The sequence below is a fragment of the Triticum aestivum genome, chromosome 1B (assembly GCF_018294505.1).
Source record: "Triticum aestivum cultivar Chinese Spring chromosome 1B, IWGSC CS RefSeq v2.1, whole genome shotgun sequence".
Classification (NCBI taxonomy): domain Eukaryota; kingdom Viridiplantae; phylum Streptophyta; class Magnoliopsida; order Poales; family Poaceae; genus Triticum; species Triticum aestivum.
In genome coordinates, this window is record NC_057795.1 from 312217878 (window position 1) to 312243702 (window position 25825).

The window sequence follows — 25825 nt, forward strand, 5'->3', positions numbered from 1 at the left end:
TTCGATCCCTTTGTGCTCGTGCTGAAACCCCAACTAGCTTAGTTGAGGGAAAATCTTTAGATGAGCATGCTTGTTATGTGCAACACCGTATATCTGAAAAAGGGAAACTTTTACTGGATCAAATTCATCGTTTGCAATGCTATGCTTGGAATTTATGTGCAATATATGATGTTACTTGTTGCTCCGAAAACCCTAAGAAACACCTTCCCTACCAATGTGAGTTTATTGATAATAGGATCATATCTTCATATGCTAAGGGTGTTTATAATTACTATGATGTTCAACAAATTAAAGAATTTGTTGCTTTTAAGGGTGCTTATGAAATTGCTTCTTTGATTGAAAAGTATGATGCTACTCTCTACAAATCTGAAAATTTTGCCATACTTGAATATTGTTATGATAATTATGCTTCTAATGCCTATGTTAAACTATAAATTGAGAAATTCTCCGCTGTCCAAGAAGAGACTAATATTTTGCAGGAAGCTATGGAAGAAGAAATTGATGAAACTGTGAGCTCATTGGATGAAAAAGATGATGAGGAGAGCGAAGAACAAAAGGAGGAAGAGCGGATTGATCACCTGTGCCCACCTTCTAATGAGAGTAACTCTTCAACTCATACATTTTTTAATTTCCCTTCATACTTACTGAAGGATGATTGCTATGATGATTACTATGATGATTGCTATGATGATTGTTATGATCCCGTTGATTCTCTTGAAATATCCCCTTTTGATGATGCTTGCTATGCTTGTGGCCAAGATGCCAATATGAATTATGCTTATGGAGATGAACTTGCTATAGTTCCTTATGTTAAACATGAATTTGTTTCTATTGCACCCATGCATGATAGTCCTATTATCTTTTTGAATTCTCCAAACTACACTATATCGGAGAAGTTTGTGCTTATTAAGGATTATATTGATGGGTTACCTTTTACCATTGCACATGACGATTTTGATGAATATAATATGCATGTGCTTGCTGCTCCTACTTGCAATTATTATGAGAGAGGAACTATATCTCCCCTCTTTATGTTTCCAATATGATAGAATTGCAAGAAACTGTTTATACTATGCATTGGCCTTTACTATGTGTGCATGAATTGTTCTTTTATGACATGCCGATGCATAGGAAGAGAGTTAGACTTTGTCATTGCTTGATATATGTTACTTTGTGCTCACTACTAAATTACAAATCATTGTTAATTAAAATTGGCTTTGATATACCTTGGGATCCGGGTGGATCCATTACTTGAGCACTATATGCCTAGCTTAATGGCTTTAAAGAAAGCGCTGCCAGGGAGACAACTCGGAAGTTTTAGAGAGTCATTTATTTCTGCTGAGTGCTTTTATATAGTTTTAAAAAATAAAAATAAAGAGGGGAACCTAAAAACTTTTCAAAAAGGAAAGTGAAAGTGAGAGAGACAAGCATTGTTGAAGTGGGAGAGCTCCTTGAACTTTGTTCATGCTCACGGAAACTTTGTGAATCTTGATTACAGAAACTTTCCATCAAAAATAATTATCCCCTTGTACAATTCCATTGTATTATAAAAATAATGTGCCAAGGTTTGCCTTTAGGATGTTTAGAATGCTTGTTGGTTTGTACGGTGCAGGACAGAAACTTTGGCTGTAGTGCGTGATTTTACAATTTTAACTGGAACGTGAAACGGTTCTGATTCTTTTTGCACTGTCTTTCTATACAACTGTTTTATTTTTTAAAATTTTGGTAGAATATTTGGGGTACTATAAGTATGGTGAATGTTCAGATTGCTACAGACTGTTCTGTTTTTGACAGATTCTGTTTTTGATGCATAGTTTGCTTGTTTTGATGAATCTATCAATTTATATTAGTGGATTAAGCCATGGAAAAGTTATATTACAGCAGACACAATGCGAAAACAAAATAAGAATTGGTTTGCAATAGTACTTATAGTGGTGATTTGCTTTATTATACTAACGGATCTTACCGAGTTTTCTGTTGAAGTTTTGTGTGGATGAAGTGTCTAATCGAGGATGTCTCAATATGAGGAAAAGGAAGAGAGGGAAGAGCTCAAGCTTGGGGATATCCGAGGCACCCCAAGTAAATATTCAAGGAGACTCAAGCGTCTAAGATTGGGGATGCCCCAGAAGGCATCCCCTCTTTCTTCAACAAGTATCGGTATGTTTTTGGATTCGTTTCGTTCGTGCATTATGTGCAAGTCTTGGAGCATCTTTTGCATTTAGTTTTCACTTTTCTTTTATGCACCATGCTGGTATGAGATAGTCCTTGGTTGATTTATAGAATGCTCATTGCACTTCACTTAAATTTTTTGAGTATGGCTTTATAGAATGCTTCATGTGCTTCACTTATATCATTTGAAGTTTGGATTGCCTGTTTCTCTTCACATAGAAAACCGCCATTTATAGAATGCTATTTTGCTTCACTTATATTTGTTAGAGCATGGGCATATCTTTTGTAGAAATAATTAAACTTTCTTACTTCACTTATATCTATTTAGAGAGATGACAGGAATTGTTCATTCACAGTGTTCCTGTCTGTTGCATGTTTTATGTTTCGCAGAAACCCCATATCAAACGGAGTCCAAACGGGATAAAAACGGACGGAGAATTATTTTGGAATATTTGTGATTTTTGGGAGGAAGAATCAATACGAGACGATGCCCGAGGTAGCGACGAGATAGGGGCCCATGCCCACTTAAAGTGGGCGCCCCCCACCCTCGTGGGCCACCCGTAAGGCGGTTGATGCCCTTCTTTGGCCGCAAGAAAGCTAATTTTTGGAAAACAATATGGGAGAAGGTTTCAATCCAATCGGAGTTACGGATCTCCAGATATAAAGGAAATGGTGCCAGGGCAGAATTCCAGAACGCAGAAACAGAGAGATAGATCCAATCTCGAAGGGGCTCTCGCCCCTCCCAAGCCATGGGAGCCAAGGACCAGAGGGGAAACCCTTCTCCCATCTAGGGAGGAGGTCAAGGAATAATAAGAAGAAGAGGGGCCCTCTCCCCCCTTGCTTCCGGTGGCGCCGGAGCGCTGCCGGGGGCCATCATCATCACCGCGATCTTCACCAACACCACCATCATCTTCACCAACGTCTCCATCACCTTCCCCCTTCTATATCCAGTGGTCCACTCTCCCGCAACCCGCTGTACCCTCTACTTGAACATGGTGCTTTATGCTTCATATTATTTTCCAATGATGTGTTGCCATCCTATGATGTCTGAGTAGATTTTCATTGTCCTATCGGTGATTGATGAATTGCTATGATTGGTTTGATTTGCATGTTTTATTATTGGTGCTGTCCTATGGTGCTCTCCGTGTCGCGCAAGCGTGAGGGATTCCCGCTGTAGGGTTTGCAATATGTTTATGATTTGCTTATGGTGGGTTGCGTGAGTGATTGAAACACAAACCCGAGTAAGTAGATTGTTGCGTATGGGATGAAGGGGACTTGATACTTTAATGCTATGGTTGGGTTTTACCTTAATGAATCTTTAGTAGTTGCGGATGCTTGCTAGAGTTCCAATCATAAGTGCATATGATTCAAGTAGATAAAGTATGTTAGCTTATGCCTCTCCCTCAAATAGAATTGCAATAGTGATTACCGGTCTAGTAACATAGTCAATTGCTTAGGGATAATTTCACAACTCCTACCACCACTTTTCCATACTCGCTATATTTACTTTATTGTTTATTTATCTAAACACCCCTACTTTTTATTTATGTGTTCTTTATTATCTTGCAAACCTATCCTATCACACTTTCAAAGTACTTCTAGTTTCATACTTGTTCTAGGTAAAGCGAACGTCAAGCGTGCGTAGAGTCGTATCAGTGGCCGATAGGACTTGAGAGAGTATTTGTTCTACCTTTAGCTCCTCGTTGGGTTCGACACTCTTACTTATTGAAAGAGGCTACAACTATCCCGTATACTTGCGGGTTATCAGATATTCATCATATAACAGTCATAACCTAGGGCGACACAGAACTAGCTCGAGTTCATAAATATAATGTAGGCATGTATTCCATAAATAGTTATACATGCTTATGGAAAATAACTTTCATGACATCTTTTGTCCTACCCTCCCGTGGCAGCCGGGTCCATAAGGAAACTAAGGGATATTAAGGCCTCGTCTTAATAGAGAACCCGAACAAAGCATTAACACATAGTGAATACATGAACTCCTCGAACTACGGTAATCACCGAAAAGAATCCCAATTATTGTCACCCTGGGATATGCGGATCATAACACATAACATGTCCATATAACTTGCAAGATCGGATCAAGAACATAGATATAATGGTGAAAACATAAACGGTTCAGATCTGTAATCATGGCACTTGGGCCCTAGTGACAAGCATTAAGCATAGCAAAGTCATAGCAACATCAATCTCAGAACATAGTGGATACTAGGGATCAAGCCCTAACAAAACTAACTCGATTACATGATGAATCTCATCCAACTCCTCATCGACCAGCGAGCCTACAGAGGAATTACTCACTCCCGCTGGAGAGCATCATGGAATTGGTGATGAGGATGGTTGGTGATGACAAAGATTGAAGATCCACCTCTCCGGAGCCCCGAACGGGCTCCAGATCTGGCCTCCCAATGAAGAATAGGAGGAGGCAGCGGCTCCGTATCGTAAAATGCGATGAAACTTCCTCTCCTATTTTTTCTGGAAAAATAGGATTTTATAGCATCGGAATTAGGGTCAGCGGAGCCTCATGGGCCCCACTACCCACTAGGGCGCGCCAAAGGGGGTGGGGTGCCCTGGCGCCTTGTGGGCAGCTGGGGCCCCCCTCTAGTGGGTCTTGGTTCCATTATTTTTATTTATTCCAAAATAATTCTCCAGAAAGTTTCATCCAATTCCGAGAACTTTTATTTCTTCACAAAAAGAACACCATGGTAGTTCTGCTAAAAACAACGCTAGTCCGGGTTAGTTTCATTCAAATCAGGCAAATTAGAGTCCAAAACAAGAGCAAAAGCGTTAGGAAAAGTAGATACGATGGAGATGTATCAACTCCCCCAAGCTTAACCATTGCTTGTCCTCAAGCAATTCAGTTGACAAACTAAAAGTGACAAAGAAAAACTTTTACGAACTCTTTTGTTCTTGTGTTTATACATATGTTTAAATAGCACCCAGGTCTTCAGTAAAGATCATAACTAACCATGTAGATGATAACTCTTAAAGATTATATTCACTCATATCAATAGCATAATCAACTAGCGAGCAATAATAAAATATTTCAAATGCCAACACTTTGTCAAAATAATCATGATATAATATGACAATAGATGTATCTCTCTAGCCCTTTCTGAGACCGCAAAACATAAATGCAGAGCACCTCCAAAGTTAGCAGCAACTAAACATTGTAATTCATGGTAGAGGAGATCCAGTCATGATGCATTCAACATAAACTATTGATATGTGTCCAACATATCTATAATTTTTGATTGTTCCATGTTGTTATATTATCATTCTTGGATGTTTTACAACCATTTTTATAGCAACTTTATATCAGTTTTTGGGACTAACCTATTGACATAGTTCCCAGTGCCAGTTGTTGTTTTTCGCTTGTTTTTACTTCGCAGAAAATCAATACCAAACGGAGGTCAAACGTAGCGAAACTTTTTGGCGATTTTTTCTGCACCAGAAGACACAAGTTGGGCCAAGGAAGTACTAGAGGGGGGCTCCAAGGGGAGCACAACCCACCTGGGCGCGCTTGGGGACCCAAGCTCCCCCTGGTGCATTGTGCCCACCTCGGCCGCTTCCCGCACCGCCTCTTTGCTCTATAAATACCTCGAAAATCCAAAAACCCTAGGGGGCATCGACGAAACACAATTCCAGCCACCGCAAGTTCCAGAAACCACATATCCAATCTAGACACCATCACGGAGGGGTTCATCATCCTCATTCGTGCCTCTCCGATGATGGGTGAGTAGTTCATGGTGGACCTACGGGTCCGTAGTTAGTAGCTAGATGGCTTCCTCTCTCTCTTTTGATTCTCAATACAATGGTCTCTTGGAGATCTATTTGACGTAACTCTTTTTGCGGTGTGTTTTTGGGATCCGATGAACTTTGAGTTTATGATCAGATCTATTTTATCCATGAAAGTTATTTGAGGTTTGATCTCTTATATGCATGATTACTTATAGCCTCGTATTTCTTCTTCGAATCTTTGGTTTAGTTAGGCCGACTAGACTGATTTTTCTTGCCATGAGAAGAGGTGCTTTGTGATGGGTTCGATCTTACGGTGCTCAATCCCAGTGACAAAAGGGGACATGACACATATGTATCGTTGCTATTAAGGGTAACATCATGGGGTCTATTCCTATATGAGTAGATCTTGTCTACATCATGTCATCGTTCTTATTCCATTACTCTGTTTCTCCATGAACTTAATACACTAGATGCATGCTGGATAGCGGTCGATGTGTGTGAGTAATAGTAGTAGATGCAGGCAGGAGTCGGTCTACTAATCTTGGACGTGATGCCTATATAATGATCATTGCCTGGATATCGTCATAATTATTTGAAGTTCTATCAATTGCCCAACAATAATTTGTTTACCCACCGTATGCTATTTTTCTCGAGAGAAGCCTCTAGTGAAATCTACGACCCACGGGTCTCTTCTTTATCATATTTGCCTTCGAGATCTATTTTTATTCACTTTTATTTTCAGATCTATTATTCCAAAAACCCAAAAATACCTTGCTGCAATTTTCCTTTATTTATTTTATTTTGCCTTATTGCGAGATCTATTTATCCAATCTACTACAAAACAAATCTATCTTTTACCCAGAAAGGGATTGACAACCCCTCTTACATGGCGGGTTGCAAGTATTTGTTCTTTGTGTGCAGGTACCGTTTACATAGTGTTGCTTGGTTCTCCTACTCTTTCGATAACCTTGGTCTCATCATTGAGGGAAATAGCGTAGCTGTGCTGCATCATCCCTTCCTCTTTGGGGAAATACCGACATAGTACTAGCCGCATCAACTATACACAATGCATGAGGATGACAATAGTGCTATCAGGACTGGTGCTTGTTTGAGAAGGTGATGACTCAACATAAAAGTAAAATAACATGAAAGTAAATAGATAGGCCCTTCGCAGAGGGAGGTATTTGCAAAGGTGCTAGATCTCGAAGCTTAAATCTGATATAAATATAATTTTGGGAGGTATACCCTTCCTGTCAATGTTACGACCAACAGTTATCAATATCTTCCATGCTAAACACATTAGCGCCGGTTCCCAAGCGGTAAAAGTAAAGTTTACCCCTCCCTCCACCAACAAACACAAGCCATCACTACAAAAAAAGACACATCCGTGGCATTTTGGGCCGAACGAATTTTTCCTGTCATGCTTATGACACTTCTATGATGATAATTATGACAAAACCCGGTATCATCATAAATGTGGTGGGCTCCTACTTCTGTGACAAAAAATGATGATAGAAAATGGGCTTTTCGTCCTGGGCGGGCCGGAGATGCAGCTGCATGACATTCTTTGGGCCGTCCATGACGGAAAAATCCATGGTAGAAGCGAGGGCGAGGAAAATATCGGGGAGTTCCCCGTTATGGTGGCTGGTAGGGGCTGAGCGATGCATGGAGGGATTACGCGTTTCTCTCATACACGTACACACATGGGTGCGAGGCGTTGGGCTCTAACTGAACCCGAGCGATTGCACTAGCTACACGTTACTGAACCCGAGCGATCGATCGATCCCTGGTTGTTAATTGAACCTGATTGACCGATTCCTTCGCTATTGCTGCTAACTGAAGCCGATCAAACATGCTGCCTCTTGATGAATAGTGAGTGTTGTTGGGGGCTAGAGGAACAGTTCCTGGTGGGGTTGGATGAACAGGACCCCGTGGGGGTAGAGGCTGTTGCCGCTGGATGAACAGGACCCCAATCGAGCCGGTTGGGGGTGGATGAACATGACCCCATGGAGGGCTGGTTGAACAGTAGCCGGTGGAGGGCTGGATGAACAGTAGCCATGGAGGGGTGGTTGAACAGTAGCCGATGTAGGCTGGATGAACAGGAGCCCGTGGATGAACAGTAGCTGGTGGAGGCATGAGGGAGACGTCGTGGATGAACAGTCACAGGTGGAGGCTGGAGGAGGTCGACGATGGATGAACAGTGGCCCGTGGACGCTAGAGAGAGGCAATAGACGGTGGATGAACAGTAGCCCATGGAGTCCCATTTTGTGGTACGCCACACCCCTCTCGATGAACATGACCCTCGTTTCGATTGTAGGAGGTCGAAGAGAAGTCCGTTTCCTCCATTTTGTGGTACGCCACACCCCTCCCGATCAACAGGACCCTGTTTCGACCGTAGGAGGTCGAAAAGAAGTCCGTTTCCTCCGTTTTGCAATACACCAGACCCCTCCTGGTGAACAAGATCCTATTTCGACCGTAGGCGGTTGAACAGAAGGCCGTTTCCTCCGTTCTGCGGTACGCCAGGCCTCGTTTCGGTTGTTCCGTCCAAGCCGGTTGGCTCCCGATGAACAGGACGCATTCCATTGCCTCTTGATGAACACGACGATGCAGTTTCACCGTTCTGACCTAGCCGGTTGGCTGCCGATGAACAGGACGCCGTCGCTGCTCTCTGCTGACTCTCCATGTACACGAGCCTGGCCATATGTATGCACGAGTAGGCGTTCGAGACCCCACCCGTATGTACGTACGTGGCCATATTTACTTTCTTGCACCCTGGCCGTATGTATGTGTACACAATATTGACAGGGCTGCGTGACATGCTGCGTCCGTGCCTCTACTACGACACATGCCCTTCCTTAGTCGGCCACGGTTCATCGCTGCAGCCTGCAGACAGACCGATCGACCAGTATGTACGTACACGTTCATGACCAGAATGACAACGCTACGTACGCTTCGACCAGGTGGGTCCGGACTGTCACGGAAGATAAGAAGGCACTTCCTTGTGTGTGAAGTTATTGCTAGTGGGTCCCACCTGTCAGGGGGAGAATCAATTTTTTGCCTGTAATATGGCGGCACTTCCTTGCATGCAAAGATGTAGCTGGTGGGTCCCAGTAGTCAGGGGGAAACATTTTTTTCATGAAATGTGGTGGCCCGTCCGGTGGGTCCCCGCTGTCAGGTGGAGGAATAATTATTTTACGCGTAATAAGGTTGCACTTCCTTGTTGTGGTCGTGGGCCCAGCTGTTAGCCTCTCCATGTACAGTACTCTTCTGATGGAAGTCGTTCCTTGACCACATTGACCACGCCGCGCCGAGAGCACCAAGACGATGGACGACAGCGAGACCTAGGAAGGGGATGACGCGAATCCGGGGAAGACACGACAGTGGACGTCCACGCGGAGAGGAGTGCGAGAGTTGACGGGTTCGGATGTGGTGTGAGGTTGCTGTCGCCGCAGAATAACAGGGGTTGTGGGTGAGTAGAGGGATGGCCTGGCCAGAGGTTGGAGTAGGGTGGGGCGGTCAGGCCTGCGCGGCAGCAGAGCCGGCCACCAGAGGCAGGAGCAGGCGGCACGACCGGCGCTTGTTTGGAGGGCTGGAGCAAGAGGACCAGAGGTTGAAAAAGCACTACGGCTGTTGGATGGACATCGTACGGTCACTGGAGCTAGAATCATTCACATTGACTAAGTTGACAAAGCCCTTCGTCTACATCAACTTAGTAGGCCCACAAGTCAACCTCCCACTATGGTGGGTCCCAGCTAGTAGGGGGAGTATTCATTTTTATGTGCGTAATAAGGAGGCACTTCCTTGCGTGCGAAGATACAACTGGTGGGTCCGAGCTGTCAGCGGGGGAAACATTTTTTCGTGAAATACAGAGGCCCTTTCGGTGGGTCCCTGCTGTCAGGTGGAGGAATAATTTTTACGCGTAATAAGGTTGCACTTTCTTGCTGCGGCCATGGACCCAGCTGTCAGCCTCTCCACGTATAGTATGTAATGCCCCGGACACACCCGCCGGTGGTCGTTACTCCTGGTAGGATCTAGAATGGCCCCACAGATCAATACTAGTCTTTTCTGTGCACTTTGTCCTCACTCATGCGCTCCCGGGAGCAACTTCCCGGTCGGTCACCCATCTTGAAACTACTCCAAGCTGAGCACGCTTAACTTTGGAGTTCTGTCTGAATGGGCTCCCGGAAAAGAAGGAATTCCTTATTGATATGAGTAGTCTATCATCCCTAATAAGCCAGGCTATCACATACACCCCCACTCAGAGGAACAGACGTCCTCGTCGGGCCACAAGAATGTTCCCTCTTGGCACATACGTCTGTGCATCCAGTCTGGTACATGTGCCATGTTGTGTGCCACGACGGGTCACAAACTTCATGAACAACATGACCGTGCACCTGTCCGCAAACATCCGTGTAACCGCGAGGGTTGGCTCTGATACCAACTTTTCATGCCCAATATGCAATACTATCCTAAAGAGACTCGAAGGTCCCACCAAGGATAGAACCGCATATTGAAACGCTTTTGCAAGGTGGATACCATTACATCAACATTACATAATAGATGGGGATACATACAAAAGGCATACAATGCCACACGAATACAACATCATCTTACATAAGAGCACCATCCGACTACAGATGAAACACAAACAGAAACTCAAACGACATCCACCCTGCTAGCCCAGGCTACCGACCTGGAACCTATCCCCTGATCGAAGAAGAAGCAGAAGAACAACTCCAAAACAAGCAAACATCGCTCTCGCGTCATGATCATTGCAAAACCTGTACCTGTGACTGTTGTTGTAGTAATCTGTGAGCCACGAGGACTCAGCAATCGGGTACCAAGACTAGCAAAGCTTAATGGGTAAGGAAGGGGTAAAGTGGTGAGGTTGCAGCAGCGACTAAGCATATATGGTGGCTAACATACGCAAATAAGAGCGAGAAGAGAGCAAGCGGAACGGTCATGAAACTAGCAATGATCAAGAAGTGATCCTGAACTCCTACTTACGTCAAACATAACCCAAAACCGTGTTCACTTCCCAGACTCCGCCGAAAAGAGACCATCACGGCTACACACGCGGTTGATGCGTTTTAATTTGAATCTGGTGTCAAGTTATCTACAACCGGACATTAACAAATTCCTATCTGCCACATAACCGCGGGCACGGCTCTCGAAAGTTTATACCCTGCAGGGGTGTCCCAACTTAGCCCATGATAATCTCTTGTGATCAACGAAGGATATTCCTTCTCCCAGGAAGACTCGATCAGTCTCGGAATCCCGGTTTACAAGACATTTCGACAATGGTAAAACAAGACCAGCAAAGCTGCCCGATGTGCCGACAATCCCGATAGGAGCTGCACATATCTCGTTCTCAGGGCAACACCGGATGAGACATCCTACGAGTAAAACCAGCCCTCAAGTTTCCCTGAGGTGGCCCCGCAGTCTACTCGGTCCGGACCAGCACTTAGAGAAGCACTGGCCCGGGGGGGGGGGGCGAAAATAAAGATGACCCTCGGGTTAATTACTCCCAAGGGAAAAGGTATAGGTGCTAGGCAAATGATAAAACCAATGTTGGGCCTTGCTGGAGGAGTTTTATTCAAGGCGAACTGTCAAGGGGGTCCCATAAATCACCCAACCGCATTATGAACGCAAAATCCAGGAACATAATACCGATATGACGGAAACTAGGGTGGCAAGAGTGGAACAAAACACCAGGCATAAGGCCGAGCCTTCCACCCTTTACCAAGTATATAGATGCATTAATAATATAAGAGATATTGTGATATCCCAACATAATCCTGTCCACCATGGAGCAATCTTCAACTTCACCTGCAACTAACAACGCTATAAGAGGGGGCTGAGCAAAGCGGTAACATAGCCAAACAACGGTTTGCTAGGAAAGGTGGAAAAAGGTTAGAGGCTGACATGGCAATTTGGAAGGCTTGATCAACAAGAGATAGGTAGCGCGGCAAAGCAATATAACGAAGCAACTAGCATAGCAATGATAGTAGTGAGATCCAGGGTGATGGTCATCTTGCCTGAAATCCCGCTAGGAAGAAGAACGAGTCCATGAATAAGATGAAGCCACGAAGACGAATCAAGCGTAGACGAACGAATCCTCACGATCACGACGAAACAGGAACTAACGAGAAGGAGCACAACCGGAAAGAAGCAAACAACAAGGTAAACACACAACACATAGCCAAGACATGATGCTCAACCAACTACTCCATCCGTTCCTAAATGTAAGTCTTTGGAGAGAATTTACTATGGACCACATACGAAGCAAAATAAGTGAATCTGCACTCTAAAATGCATCTATATACATCCGTATGTGGTTCATAGTGGAATCTCTTCAAAGACTTATATTTAGGAACAGAGGGAGTATGATGCAAGACAAGACTACATGAAGCTACTCATGGCAAGAGATGATGCAAACAAGAACAACACATCAAAGCAAGTTTAAATGAGGCCGGAAACAACATAGAACTAATCCGGTAAGTCCTCATATGCAAATTTCAAAATTGGTCCAGAACTGAATAAACCTTATGTTCAAGTTGTTAAACAGCAAGTTAAGATGCACCAAGATGATCTACACGAGATTCTAGTCAAGTTACATATAAAGTTCATTTAATTCGGAGCTACGGCCTAGAAGATATGAGCAAAACAAGTTAAGCATGGCATTGATGCAAAATGCATACAAACATCAAGCAAACAATCTCAAAACAAGGGTGCAACATGATAATATGAAACTACATTCAATTCTAAGCAAGTTTCATATAGAGCACACTCAAAACGGAGCAATGGTTCAACACACTCTACAAGATATGACAACAATCTGTCCAAAACAGCAACTAGGCATCTTGCAAACATCTAAACAACATGCTACAACATCTCAACGTGAAAAAAAAGACATGAACATGATTTACAGGTAAAGCATAACAAAACATGAACACTGAGCTATCTCCAGAAATCACTAGAACATGCTCAAAAGGACATGGCAAGATTGCAAATTATAACAGTTCCAGACTTAGCAGAAAGTAACATCAGGTTGCAATGTTTAGAGCTATCAAACAACATGTTACAGGAACGTAACATGGCAAACAAACACATGTCATGCTAATAATAAAGACAAAGAACAAAACTCCCTTACTGAACTTATTCCAAAGATCAACAGAAAATATGGTAGCATTCATGCAAACATGGCAAATGATATGACATATTCAAACATGGCAGGAACAACAATAAGTGGGCATGTTGGTGAGCTTTTACCACTCACCACAGAGCAAAACATGGCATGACAAGGTGTCCAACACTAAGAATACATGTTTATGAAGCTAAGCATGTCAAGATAAAGTTCATAGGGTGCATGGATCACTAGCAAAGCTCATGGAAAAACTGAACTTAATGTTAACAGGCTGACAACAACATTATTTAGCAACTTAAGAGCAAGATTAAAACAATCTACAGCAGGCTATAAATGCAACCAGGGGCATGGATGGATAGAGGATGACATGTATAACAAAACATCCTTAGTGAACATCTCCATATTATGCATAGAATGACTTGTAGCAGCAGGTTTACATAGCATCATGATATAGCAGATTCAGCCTAGCAAAACAACAACAACAAGTACCCCACTTCACGAGCTCGATGCACTCACCACATGACTCACAAAAATACATGGATTGCACCACTATAAATATGGCATGATGTAGCTCAAAACTCATGTAGACATCAAGCTCATAGGATGCACACACAAAATGCAACGAAAAAGACAAATCACCAAGTTCTGTTAACAGACAGCAGTTAACATCATATAGCACTCTTGCAACAATGATTAGTGCATCAAGATGGACTCAAACAAGCATGGCACAATGGAATTAAATGTAGAGCATCTCACATTGAACATTTTGACATATTATATGCATGAAACGGAGCTACGGAGCATCAAGTTATGATAGGTCAAACATGCACACATATTATGAAAATCCAGGGACTTGGAGAAAAAAAACAGAATCGGGGGATGGATACTAAATGATGCACATGGCGTGGGTTTGTGGGTCCTCACCATGGGCCGAGGCCCAGAACGTGAAGAGGAGGCCAGTCGGGCCGGATCTGGAGCTGGGCCGGCTCTGGCGCACTGCACGGCCCACGCGGGCGACGGGGTGCTCGTCCCCGACCCGACGAGGCATGGCGAAGGCGGCGGCGTGGCAGGGCGGCGCTTCGGCTCTGAGATGAAAAAGGGTTGGGCGGGTGGGAAAAAGAAAACAACTGAGGATTGAACTTGGCAAAGATGAAGAGGCTCAAGTCAACTTGACGAGAAATGCACTGGACGCAAAGAGCTAAGGAATAACGATCGAAAAACCAACTGCATGATCCTAAAGAAAGTTTGAAAGGGAAGAGGAGTAATTCAAAACACCTATGTCAAGATTCCTCACCAGAGCGACGAAGAGGCTGAGGAATAAAAAGAATTCCTACTCTTCGATATAATTAAACTCCGAAAATAGTTTTCTTCTAGACTCGACAACGGCCAAACTACACGATCAAACAAGGGGGCTCCTAGGGTAGGTTGAGGCTCTGATACCAACTTGTAACGCCCCGGACACACCCGCTGGTGGTCGTTACTCCTGGCAAGATCTAGACTGGCTCCACAGATCAATACTAGTCTTTTCTGCTCACTTTGTCCTCACTCATGCGCACCCGGGAGCAACTTCCCGGTCGGTCACCCATCTTGAAACTACTCCAAGCTGAGCACGCTTAACTTTGGAGTTCTGTCCGAATGGGCTCCCGGAAAAGAAGGAATTCCTTATTGATATGAGTAGTCTATCATCCCTAATAAGCCAGGCTATCACATAGTACTCTTCCAATGGAAGTCATTCCTTGACCACATTGACCACGCCGCACCGAGAGCACCAAGGCGGTGGACGACGACGAGGCCTAGGAAGGGGACGACGTGGAGCCGGGGAAGACGCGGTAGTGGATGCCCACACGGAGAGGAGTATGAGGGTTGACTGGTTCGGCTGTGGTGTGAGGCTGTCGTCGCCGCAGAATAACAGGGGTTGTGGGTAAGTAGAGGGATGACCTGGATAGAGGTTGGAGTAGAGTGGGCGGTGAGGCCTGCATGGCAGTAGAGCCGACCATGGGAGGCAAGAGCAGGCGGCACGACCGGCGCTAGTTTTGGCGGCTGGAGCAAGAAGACCAGAGGTTGAAGAAGCACTACGGTCATTGGATGGACATCGTACAGTCTCTAGAGCTAGAATCGTTCATATGGACTAAGTTGACAAAGCCCTCCGTTCGAGTCAAGTTAGTAGGCCCACAAGTCAGCCTCCCACCATGGTGGGTCCCAGCTAGCAGGGGGAGTATTCATTTTTTTTGTGTTGACCATGCCGCGCCGAGCGCATCCAAGCTGGTGGACGACGGCGAGGCCCCGGACAGCAACGAGCCAGAGATGACAAGACGCGGGAGTGGAGACGCAGACGGAGAGGTGTATGAGGGTTAACTGGTTCTGGTGCGGTGTGGTTCGGCAGTCGGTGGAGAAGAACAGGAGGTGTGAAGGGGTGGAGGGGTGGTCTGGCCGGCGGTGGGGTAGCGCTTCACAATGAAGCGTGCTAAGCAGGGCTGCTAGCAGCAGGAGGCGGGAGCAGGTGGTCCCGGCGACATTGGAGGAAGAAGACGGGAGATTGAAGCTGGACGTCGGTCGTTGATGTAAATCCAACGGCTATCGATGTCAGAATCATTTATTGACTAAGTTGACAACAACTTGCGTTGGCTTCGACCTATTGGCCCACATTTCAGCCTCCAAAAATGCGGCACATATTCAACCAGTTTTTCAGAATTTACAGTCCATTTGATCTTTTTTTAGAATTGCAATCCATTTCTGGGCTGGGTGAACAAATAATGTAGCATTCATGCGGCCCATTTTTTTAAAACTACAGCCCATTTTCACTTTCTTGAAATACATGAATTTGCTCGGCTGACTGAACAAATAATGTAGCGTCCATGCGACCCATTTATTTTTGCCTAAAAAATTACATCCCATTTGCACTTTCTCGAAATACATGATTTTGCTGGGCTGGTTCTAATTATAATGTTGGGTTGGGTGTAATAATATTATCAAAAAATAAACAGGGGCTGAGCATTTTGTATTAAATATATTTAAATAATAAGTGATTTATTATTACATTGTTCCTTAAATCTTACCAAGCTTTTGTACACAATCACCAGGATTTTCGTTGCCTTAATGTAAAAAAATTCAGGATTTTGTTGTTAAAAATTTATTTTTATAAGTTAATAAGACGTGGGATATTGTTTTCTTATATATGTAAGTATCTGTTAAATATATGATGACAATAGCAATAATATATAATAAAATATAAAATAATATAAATATATATAATATAGTTAGAAGGTAAACATAAGTTGGACCTGGCATTCCTATTCTTATATAGAAAAATAGAAAAAACCTCTGCGTTTTCTTCAAAAAAAATATAAGTTGGGCTGTGGATGTTTCAGGAAAAATAAAACCTAGGATCGGAGGTCCATAAGACGGTCGATACATATGACGACCCTCAAGAAAATACAAACCGACATGTCGTGGGCTGCACATCTTAAAAAAGAAAGCCTAGACGAGGCAGCCCACAACCCAGCTGATACTTGCTGGCCCACTGATAATAAATGATACCTGCCAGCTCCCCGACTTCGTTGTAAATTTATCTCCTTTAGTAACTACGTTGAAGGACCTAAAAAAATTAACTATGTTGACACACCCGTGGGCCCCAACGCCAGTATAACATTAGGAGGAAGTATTTTTTCAATGAGGCACTTCCTTGCGTACGGCCATAGATCTTGTGGGTCCCGACTGTCCGCCTCTCCACGTGCAGTCCTCTCCAGATTCCTCTTGTTTGTTTAGCATGTTCACAATGGCAGACAGTGGCGCCGTGACAAGCGCACCAAGGCTGGGGACGAGAACGAACCACCAGAGCCGGGGAAGGCATGCTACAGTAATGGTAGATGTTGTGCCTTATTTCTACCCAAAAAAATGAACTAGCCCAGTGGCCAAGTGACACTATCCGACTGTTGTTCCGCCCGGGTTCGATTCCACCTGATGCAGTGAAAATATCTCCAATTTTTTGCCTTTGCCATTCTTGACATATGGGTCCCCATTGTCATCTATGCACACCACGTCCAACACTTGCCAAAACTTTGTCCCTCGTTTTCTCTATTTTTTGCACACTCGACATTGTGTGGGCATTTTCAAAATACCATATCTTTTTAACTGTGCATCATATAAAGATGTGCTATGCATGAACGTTGATCAGCATGATGTTAACTGGCTGGTAGTTCCATTTTTGACCATGAATAAAACTTCCAACATGATGTTATCCCTGTTTGAAAAGGTCGTGTTAATATAAATGCTCTGCTAGGAAACTTGCAGTTTTTTATCTGAAACTGAAATTTGCAGTTTCTTCTCTGAGAATCACATTGTCTGCACTTTTATATGAAACTACTTTTTTTAAAGTGCTAAAAGTAAATCTCTAGAATTCATAAAATACTTCATATGCTCAATACTGCAAGTCTAAAATTCAAAAGACATTCATATCTGAAAGTACTCTCAAAATACACAACACAAACCACAATTCACAACATGCAAATACTAACAACCCTAAGCTCCTCCTGACAATTCACAACCTACCCGACTATTGGGTTGGGGGGGGGGGCAGCCCCCTCCTATTCCTCGGCGGCAGATAGTTGCCCTGTGAGACGATGTGAACGGCGAGGGAGAGGATGGCGGGGAAGCATCATCGGGCCAACTGCTTTTCTCCTCTTACAGTTGGGTTCGGTCGATGAAGACTCCACTAGCTCGCTCTGGCACGACACCCTCACAAACGGCACCCTGTAGATGCTCGATCCTTCAATATCTGGTGGATGCTCCATCTTGGATCAATGCTCCAACCACCGCTGCCTCACGATCGGATTTGGTGAATCTGTTTGCTCCATGGCCTAGAGGAGTAGCTCTATGTACTCCCGCGCGACTCCCTTCGGGAGTATTGCCGCCTTTTTGCTCTGTTGCAGATATTTGGCCATGGATGTCGCCGTCACCGCTAGTTGGTCCTTGTTGTCTAACCAAGACTGCGTCTCCAACATCCTAGCTAGCTTCACAAGGTCACCGTCTGCGATCCTCACGTATCGGCACTATACGAAAGTATACATTTAAAAGGCTAGAGGGCGAGGCAGTCTCGCTTGGTCGGTTTCACAAGAGGCAAGGGCCTTTATGATTTGACGGCTCATTACTGCCGGAAGGTGGGGCCTTGTGATTTGACTGCTCGTATAAATGTTGCCGACGACCGGAGCAGGAGCAAAGAACCGTGCGGTATACTCAAGTTTCCCACTGGAGTACTAGTACGATGGAGGAGCACGAAACATGGCAGCCCAGTGCGATTTGGAGATAAAAATGATCTAATTTGCTAGTCATCGATCCCACGGCGCCGCTCATTGTTAGCATTGTTCTATTCATGCCTCGCAAAGAACATGAAACATGTGGTGGAACACCCGAAGCATAATAAGAAACACAGAAGCAAAAGAGGAAGGAAGATTACCCCCCCCCCCCCCCCAAAGAAGGAAGATGCACACACAAAGTCTGGGGCGCTGCTCTCTACTACATGAAGGGTTGCTGTCCGCGGAGTCATAGTCGCTTCTTCATCGCATCCACGACCTCCATCTGCTCATGCATATCCTCCACGATCTTCTTCATTATATCCATGATGCGGGATTTCTCGACGCGAGCCTTCATCATCTCTTCCACGGCCGCATTACGTACCTTGACAACAGCCGGGTGCTTGATGCGAAGCTTCACCAACTCATCTTTCCGTTCCATGATGAGGGCATGCAACATCTTCAGCGAGGAACTACTCTTCTCATGCAGCTTCTTCCAGCCGGTGTTCTCCTCCTTCACCAGGTCGAGCTCGTGACAGAGCTTCGCATTGTCCTCCTGAAGTTGCAGGATTTCGTTGGTCACCTTCTTATCCGAGGCAATGCTCTTCTTCAGCAACATCACCAAGCCAGCGGTCAACTCGCCCTGCTCCTTGAGCTTAACGAGCATGTCATCGAGACTCTCCTTCAACAGCTCCACCAAGCCGTCGATGAACTCCTTCTGCTTATTGAACTGATCGGGCATGTCGTCGAGGGATAACGACTGCAGCGCTACCAGCTCGGCATCTTTGCCTCTATGGCTAGGGCGCTTCTGGGAGCCCCCGCCTGCCCGTGAGAGATCTTTCGAGGTCTCTGCGAGGCGGTGAGCCCTCTCTTTTTTTCCGCAGCCTTGGTCGCCGCTGCCTTTTTACGAGTAGTACTCGACCTAGAGCTCTGCACACCAGCCATGGCAAGGACGGACGAACAAGAAAGACTTAATTATGAGGAGAAAGGTAGAGTAATTTTCTGCTAGGTAGTTCCCCTTTTTATAACCTAGTACTAGCACTAGTACTAAAACCTGCATAGTGGGAACACGTTCAGGTTTGATACGTACTACTACCTATGTCCATTGTAATCTGTGCCAAAGTTTGACCATAAATTCAACTAACAAAATATTTATGCATGCCATAAAAAATATATCATTAAAAATTATGTTCAAATACAAATCCAATGATATAATTTTATTAACATGCACTAACATTTCATCAGCTAAATCGTTGGTAAAAAATTAGCACAAATTACAAAGAGGACTAATAAACCAGGACGGAGGTAGTAGGTGTGAGCAGGTTTGCACTTAATTATAGCATGGTAGTACTACTTTGGAATATGATGGGAACATGCTAAAGATTAATTGATGGTTTTGGTTTCGAGGCCTGAAACGGCTCCCGATGAGTTTAGTGGAACATAAATTTCAAGTACTACCGCTCAAATGCGGTCGCACTAGTCAGTGAGGTAACTGGTCGTAGATGTCAGACCAAGCCGATGCGTGTCCCTTCGGTGAGACGCGGGTCCGACCGACCGTCTGTTTGTGCAACTGACCGTAAGTATTACGTGATGGAGACTTCTGGTTGTGGCTTCGGGTGATTGTCACGACCAAGCATTCAAAAACTAGTGGTAAATCAGTTACCATCTTTTTCGAAATGACCAAGTATTTCACAGGAATACAATGCATATAGATGGAGTGATTGTCAAGGTTGCAAACCGACATGGCATTGCAAGTTCACAGCAGCAGCAACCGAGTAGGTCACTGCATTGCTGGCGGGGAAGGAGGGAAGCTCACGTCGCCTATGATGCATGCACAGCAGCGCCGCCGCAGCTGGTCCTGGGATTTGGCTTCTCCTACCGCCCATTTGAACAGTTGCACCGGCTTCTCACGCCATTCCACAAGCATGCATGTTCTTTCCTCCGCAATCGACTCCGTGAATGTGATCTCTGCCATTAGCCCCAGCTCGAAATCAACGCGCCGCTGCCAGATGCTGACATCCCTCAGCATATCTCCCCTCAGATCGACTTGCGCATCCGCCTTGTGCTTCGCCAGGCGCAACTCCTTCGAACTTGTATCCAATTGATGCGACGCTTCCTCGATCCGATTTGCCCTTGCTGCACATCACCTAAAATGCAGCCCTGGCATGTCCTCCGGCGCCACCGATCTATGATTCCAGAGCAATGGATCCCCTCTGAAACACATGTGGGTTTCTCTCAAAGGCGGCAGTGCTGCGGGCCACAGCGGGAGGGCATCCCACGGGATCCTAGGATCTAAGGGATTATCCATGGTGGGATCCTCCATGGCAGGATCCGGTGGGCGAGGCGGGGAGGCGAGCATAGGCATTGGGAGAGCCCTACGAGGCTAAGATAAAGATAGTACTACTCCACTCCGTCCATATTTAAATATTCCCTCTGTTTCTTTTCAGTCCGCATATAAGATTTGGTCAAAGTCAACTTTGTAAAGTTTGACTAATTTTATAGAAAAAAATATTAACATCTCCAATACTAAAATTATATGTTATGAAAATTAATTTCATCACGCATCTAATATTATTGATTTCATAGTGTGGATGTTGATATCTTTTCCTACAAAGCTAGTCAAATTATACAAAGTTTGACTTTGACCAAATCTTATATGCAAACTAAAAAGAAACGGAGGGAGTAGTACAAAGGCCATCAACAGTAACCCAGGAAAAAATTGATCATCCTGCCTGCGTCCTGGTTTATTGGCCCCCTTTTTATTTTGTGCCAATTTTTGACCAAAAAATTAACTAACAAAATTCAAGCACTACAGCCAAAGTTTCTGTTTTTGCACTTCACAAACCAAACAAGCAATCTAATCATCCTAAAGGCAAATCTTAGCACATTATTTTTATTGTACAAGGGAACAATCATTTTTGTTGAAAAGTTTCTGTAATCAAGGTTCAGAAAGATTCCATGGGCATGAACAAAGTTCAAGGCTAGCTCCCACTTTAACAATGCTCGTCTTTCTCACTTTCGCTTTTATTTTTGAAAAGTTTTTAGTTTTTATAAACTTTTTAAAAGCACACAATAGAAAAAATTACTCTCTAAAACTTCCAGGTTGTCTCCCTGGTAGCTCTTTCTTTAAAGCCATTAAGCTAGGCATATAGTGCTCAAGTAATGGATCCACCCGGATCCCAAGGTATGTCAAAGCCAATTTTAATTAACAATGATTTATGATTTAGCAGTGTGCACAAAGTAACATATATCATGCACAAACAAAGTCTAACTCTCTTCCTATGCATCGGCATGTCATAAAAGAACAATTCAGGCACGCGTAGTAAAGGTCAATGCATAGTATAAACAGTTTTGGAATTTTATCGTATTGAAAACATAGAGAGGCAGATATGTAGTTCCTCTCTCATAATAATTGCAAGTAGGAGCAGCAAGCACATGCATATTATATTTATCAAAATCATCATGTGCAAGTAGAACACAACCCATCAATATAGTCCTTAATAAGCGCAAACTTCTCTGTTATAGTGTAGTTGGGAGAATTCAAAAAGATAATAGGACTATCATGCGTGGGTTCAATAGCAACAATTTCATTCTTAACATAAGGAACTATAGCAAGTTCATCTCCATAATCATAATTCATAATGGCATCATGGGCACACGCATAGCAAGCATCAAGTTCATCAAAAAGGGATATTTCAAACGAATCCAAGGGATCATAGCAATCATCACAACAATCATCCTTTGGTAAGCACGAAGGGAAATTAAACAATGTATGAGTTTAAGAGTTACTCTCATTAGAAGGGAACAGGTAGCTAATCTTCTCTTCCTCCTTTTGTTCTTCACTCTCCTCGTCATCTTTTTCATCTAATGAGCTCACAGTGTCAGCTATTTCTTCTTCCATGGATTCCTGCAAAATATTAGTCTCTTCTTGGACAACGGAGACTTTCTCCATAAAATGCATCAATATCGGAATTATATTCATAATTCTTATATCAATATTTAAGTTAAGCATAACTTTCAGGTCTGTAAACATCAACATCATAATTTTCACACTTTTCAAACAAAGATTCAATTTCGTAAGCACCCTTAAAAGAAACAAATTCTTATATTCATTACACATCATAGTAATCATATATACCATTAGCATAAGAAGCCAATGTTTTATTATCATTAAATTTACATGAAAAGGAAAAGTTTGGAGCATTCATCCTAGCACTACTGGTCGTTGGATATCATCTACAATGCACCAGATTTTGCAACATGTACAATCTAGAAGACTCCATGGTTGAACTTAAGCATAATGCACAAACCTCAAAACACAAGCACTTCTCCTTTGTTCTAGAATCCTCCGTATCATAATTGGCCAAAAAAAGTTCTACATGAATTGCCACTATTTGTTTTTACTTTATGCTTTACAACGCACAATTCCATGAATCTTAAAACATATTAGCTTTTTTATAAAAACTAACATATTTTGAATGAGATGAACTATAAGAATTAAACGAACATCTACATCATGCATATACGAGCTTACATGCTATAATGTGGTATTTATTTATAATTTGGTTGCCAAATCTCATTCATGCAATGCACATGTACCTTACTAGTCTAAATGGTGTGTGTGTGTGTGTTGTGCGTGTTAAACACATTGTACTTAGTATCATACATGGTTTAGATTCCGAACATCTAGCTAGATAATACATGTACTATGATTTGAATTCAACATAAAATGGATACATATATTTGAATTTGAGATCATATGTAAATGTACTTCGTATATATATAGGAATTTACTACTCCTATATTCATGTCATGTGTTGCGAAGATAATATTTAGATGGTTGTATAACTAACCTGAGTATAATCCCATTCAAACAGGGAAAATGTACTCAAATTTAGTCCATATGCTAGACAACACGAATTGTTTTTTTATTGTTGAGGGAAGTGCAAATTGATTTGGTACTATACACATTATGTTTGTTGTCCCGATTTTTTAGTTTTGTTGTTGTTGTATTTGAATGCATTTCTGGTAATATAGTAAACCGGGACATGGATCTCTCTAGTAATGAGGTGCAAATTTTCTTTTTTGTACACGTTAAGCTTGCTCTCCCGAAATTTCTAGTTGCGCCTTGTTATGCCGAAATCTCAAGCTAGCATCTCTGTTTATCGTGCTGCGAAACTCCCGCCTCTTCAACCCGCGCCTTGTTACCCCTGAAATATTTAAGATATATCTTTGTCTTGTTGTGCTCCAAAAACTCCCTCCATCTCAACCCGCGCCTTGCTATCCCTACAACGCACGCGAAAACTCCCACCTCCTACGAAATCCCGACATGTGAAATGCCCGTGATACCCCTGAGCCGAAAGAACTACCTAGCTCAAATCTGTGGGGGTACTTTCGTAACTTACCCCACATTTCGTACAAGCGCGTACCTAAGCCATGGTTCCCCCCTCCCATCCCATCCGTCCCCATTCGTACACCGAGGCTGCGAAAACCAGCGAAGCCCCACACCCTCCTCCATCTGCCACCCAGCTGGAGCCTCTTCCCTGATGACGTTGTCCACAGCAACACCTCGACGTCCCTCATCCACCACACCGGATGAGGATCTGTCATCAATGTCATTGTCCCGCTGGTTCAGCCACCCCGTCCTCCACCTCCAAGGAGCTGCCCGGATGTTCCCCTCATCTTTCGTGCCACCTCATTCCCACACTGTCGTCTTCATCTGCACCACCGGAAGAGCAGCATCATCATCGATTCCTCGGATGAAGCTGAGGCCTAATCGGCGCCACCAAAGAGGTTCTACACTAATCGCCACATTTTCTTCTTGATTCGATCTCGTGGTGCTGCCGGCGCTCGGTCCCAAGCCGACATGTCGCGCGTTCGTCCACGGCGGCGTCGCCGGCCACTTACTCCACGGCGTCGCTCCCTCGGCGATGACGCCCACATCAGTAGGAGCTGCTGCTGCTTTGGCTCTCGCTCGCGCTGCTGCTCTGCTCTTGCTCTCGGTCCCCTACCTAGTCTGCTCTTGCTCGCGGTACTGCTCTTGCTCTTGCTCTTGCTTGCACTGTAGCTCTACTCTTGCGCGTGCTGCTGCTGCACGAGTAGCAGATCCTGCTCTCCCTCGAGCCCCTGCAGCTGCTACCCGAGATGCTGCTACACGACTAGCTGCCCCGGCTCTCGCACATGCTACTTCTCCGGGCGTTGCTGCTGCTACTGCTTTTCTGCTACTAGTGCGTCCAGTTTCGACAGTAAAATTCAGTTTCGATAGCAAAATTCAGTTTCGACAGTTAAATTCAGTTTCGACAGTTAAGTTCAGAGATGATCGGCTGATGTATTTTACATCTAGAACTTTGTGGTTATGTATTTTACATCATCTATTGGAGATGCTATTAGAATTCCACTCAGTTTAACGTTGTCTCTCTTGTCATGCTTCAGCCTCGCCGTCGTACAACTCACCGGAGCTGCTCCAACAATGAAACCCTCCACCACAGCGGAGCAGTACCCCGGGCTCCATCTCCAGACGCCTAAGATCTTCTTCCCCTCCCCCGACAGCCAGATCAGCCGGAGTATCCTCACCGACCAACCCAATCATGCTGAGATCGACATGGCTTCGCCAAAGAGGTTGTACACTTGTTGCATCACTTTTTTACTCTACATGTTACATATATTGTCCACTGAGCACACATAGTAACATGAAATAAGATTAGTTTCTCCTACTATATGACAAGCAGCGAGGTACCAGGCAACTTAGCTATCCGTGATGGACTCTCTTGAACTCCATCATTATTTATCTCTGTGCGTTTGAGCTGTGGATTTGTAGATGGGCCTGAGAGTTGAGCTAGTAGGGCAGTGGCCTATGTCCAAAGTAGTAGAAGTAGCACAAAAACATTTTTTGAGTTTAGATTTTTTTCCTGCTCAAGCCTGCCTACTAGAATCGCCAGTGCTTGAAAGGAAAAGTGAAGGAAAAATATAGGAATTGGAAAGTTTCATATGGTACTACTATTCATGCATTTGGTTCAAAGGAATGGAGCAAAGGAAAACTGTAGGATTTGTTCCTTTAGTGTCTCCTTGAAAGAAAAACTGTAGGAATTTTAATATCCACTCGTCCTCCTTTTCAAATTCCTATTCATGAAGTACAAGACTAAGAGATATTAGCATAATAGCATTATAACCGTACATTTTCTTGTGGTTTGACTTAATCTCACCATGATTCTTTGCATCCTGTGATCTTCCAATTCTTGTGAACCAAACACCCAGATTGGCACAAATCCTGTGTTTTTAAATTATATGTTTTGCACGTGCATTCCTATCCTATTCCTGTGTATTTCCTATCCCTGTATTCTTAGAATCCTCAAATTCAAACAAGCCCTTACACAATTACTTCTGTTACAGATATGTGTCGAAGAAAACCTTGTGTGGTTTGTCCCGCTCTTGCTGCACTGTGTTCCACCCCAGCTCA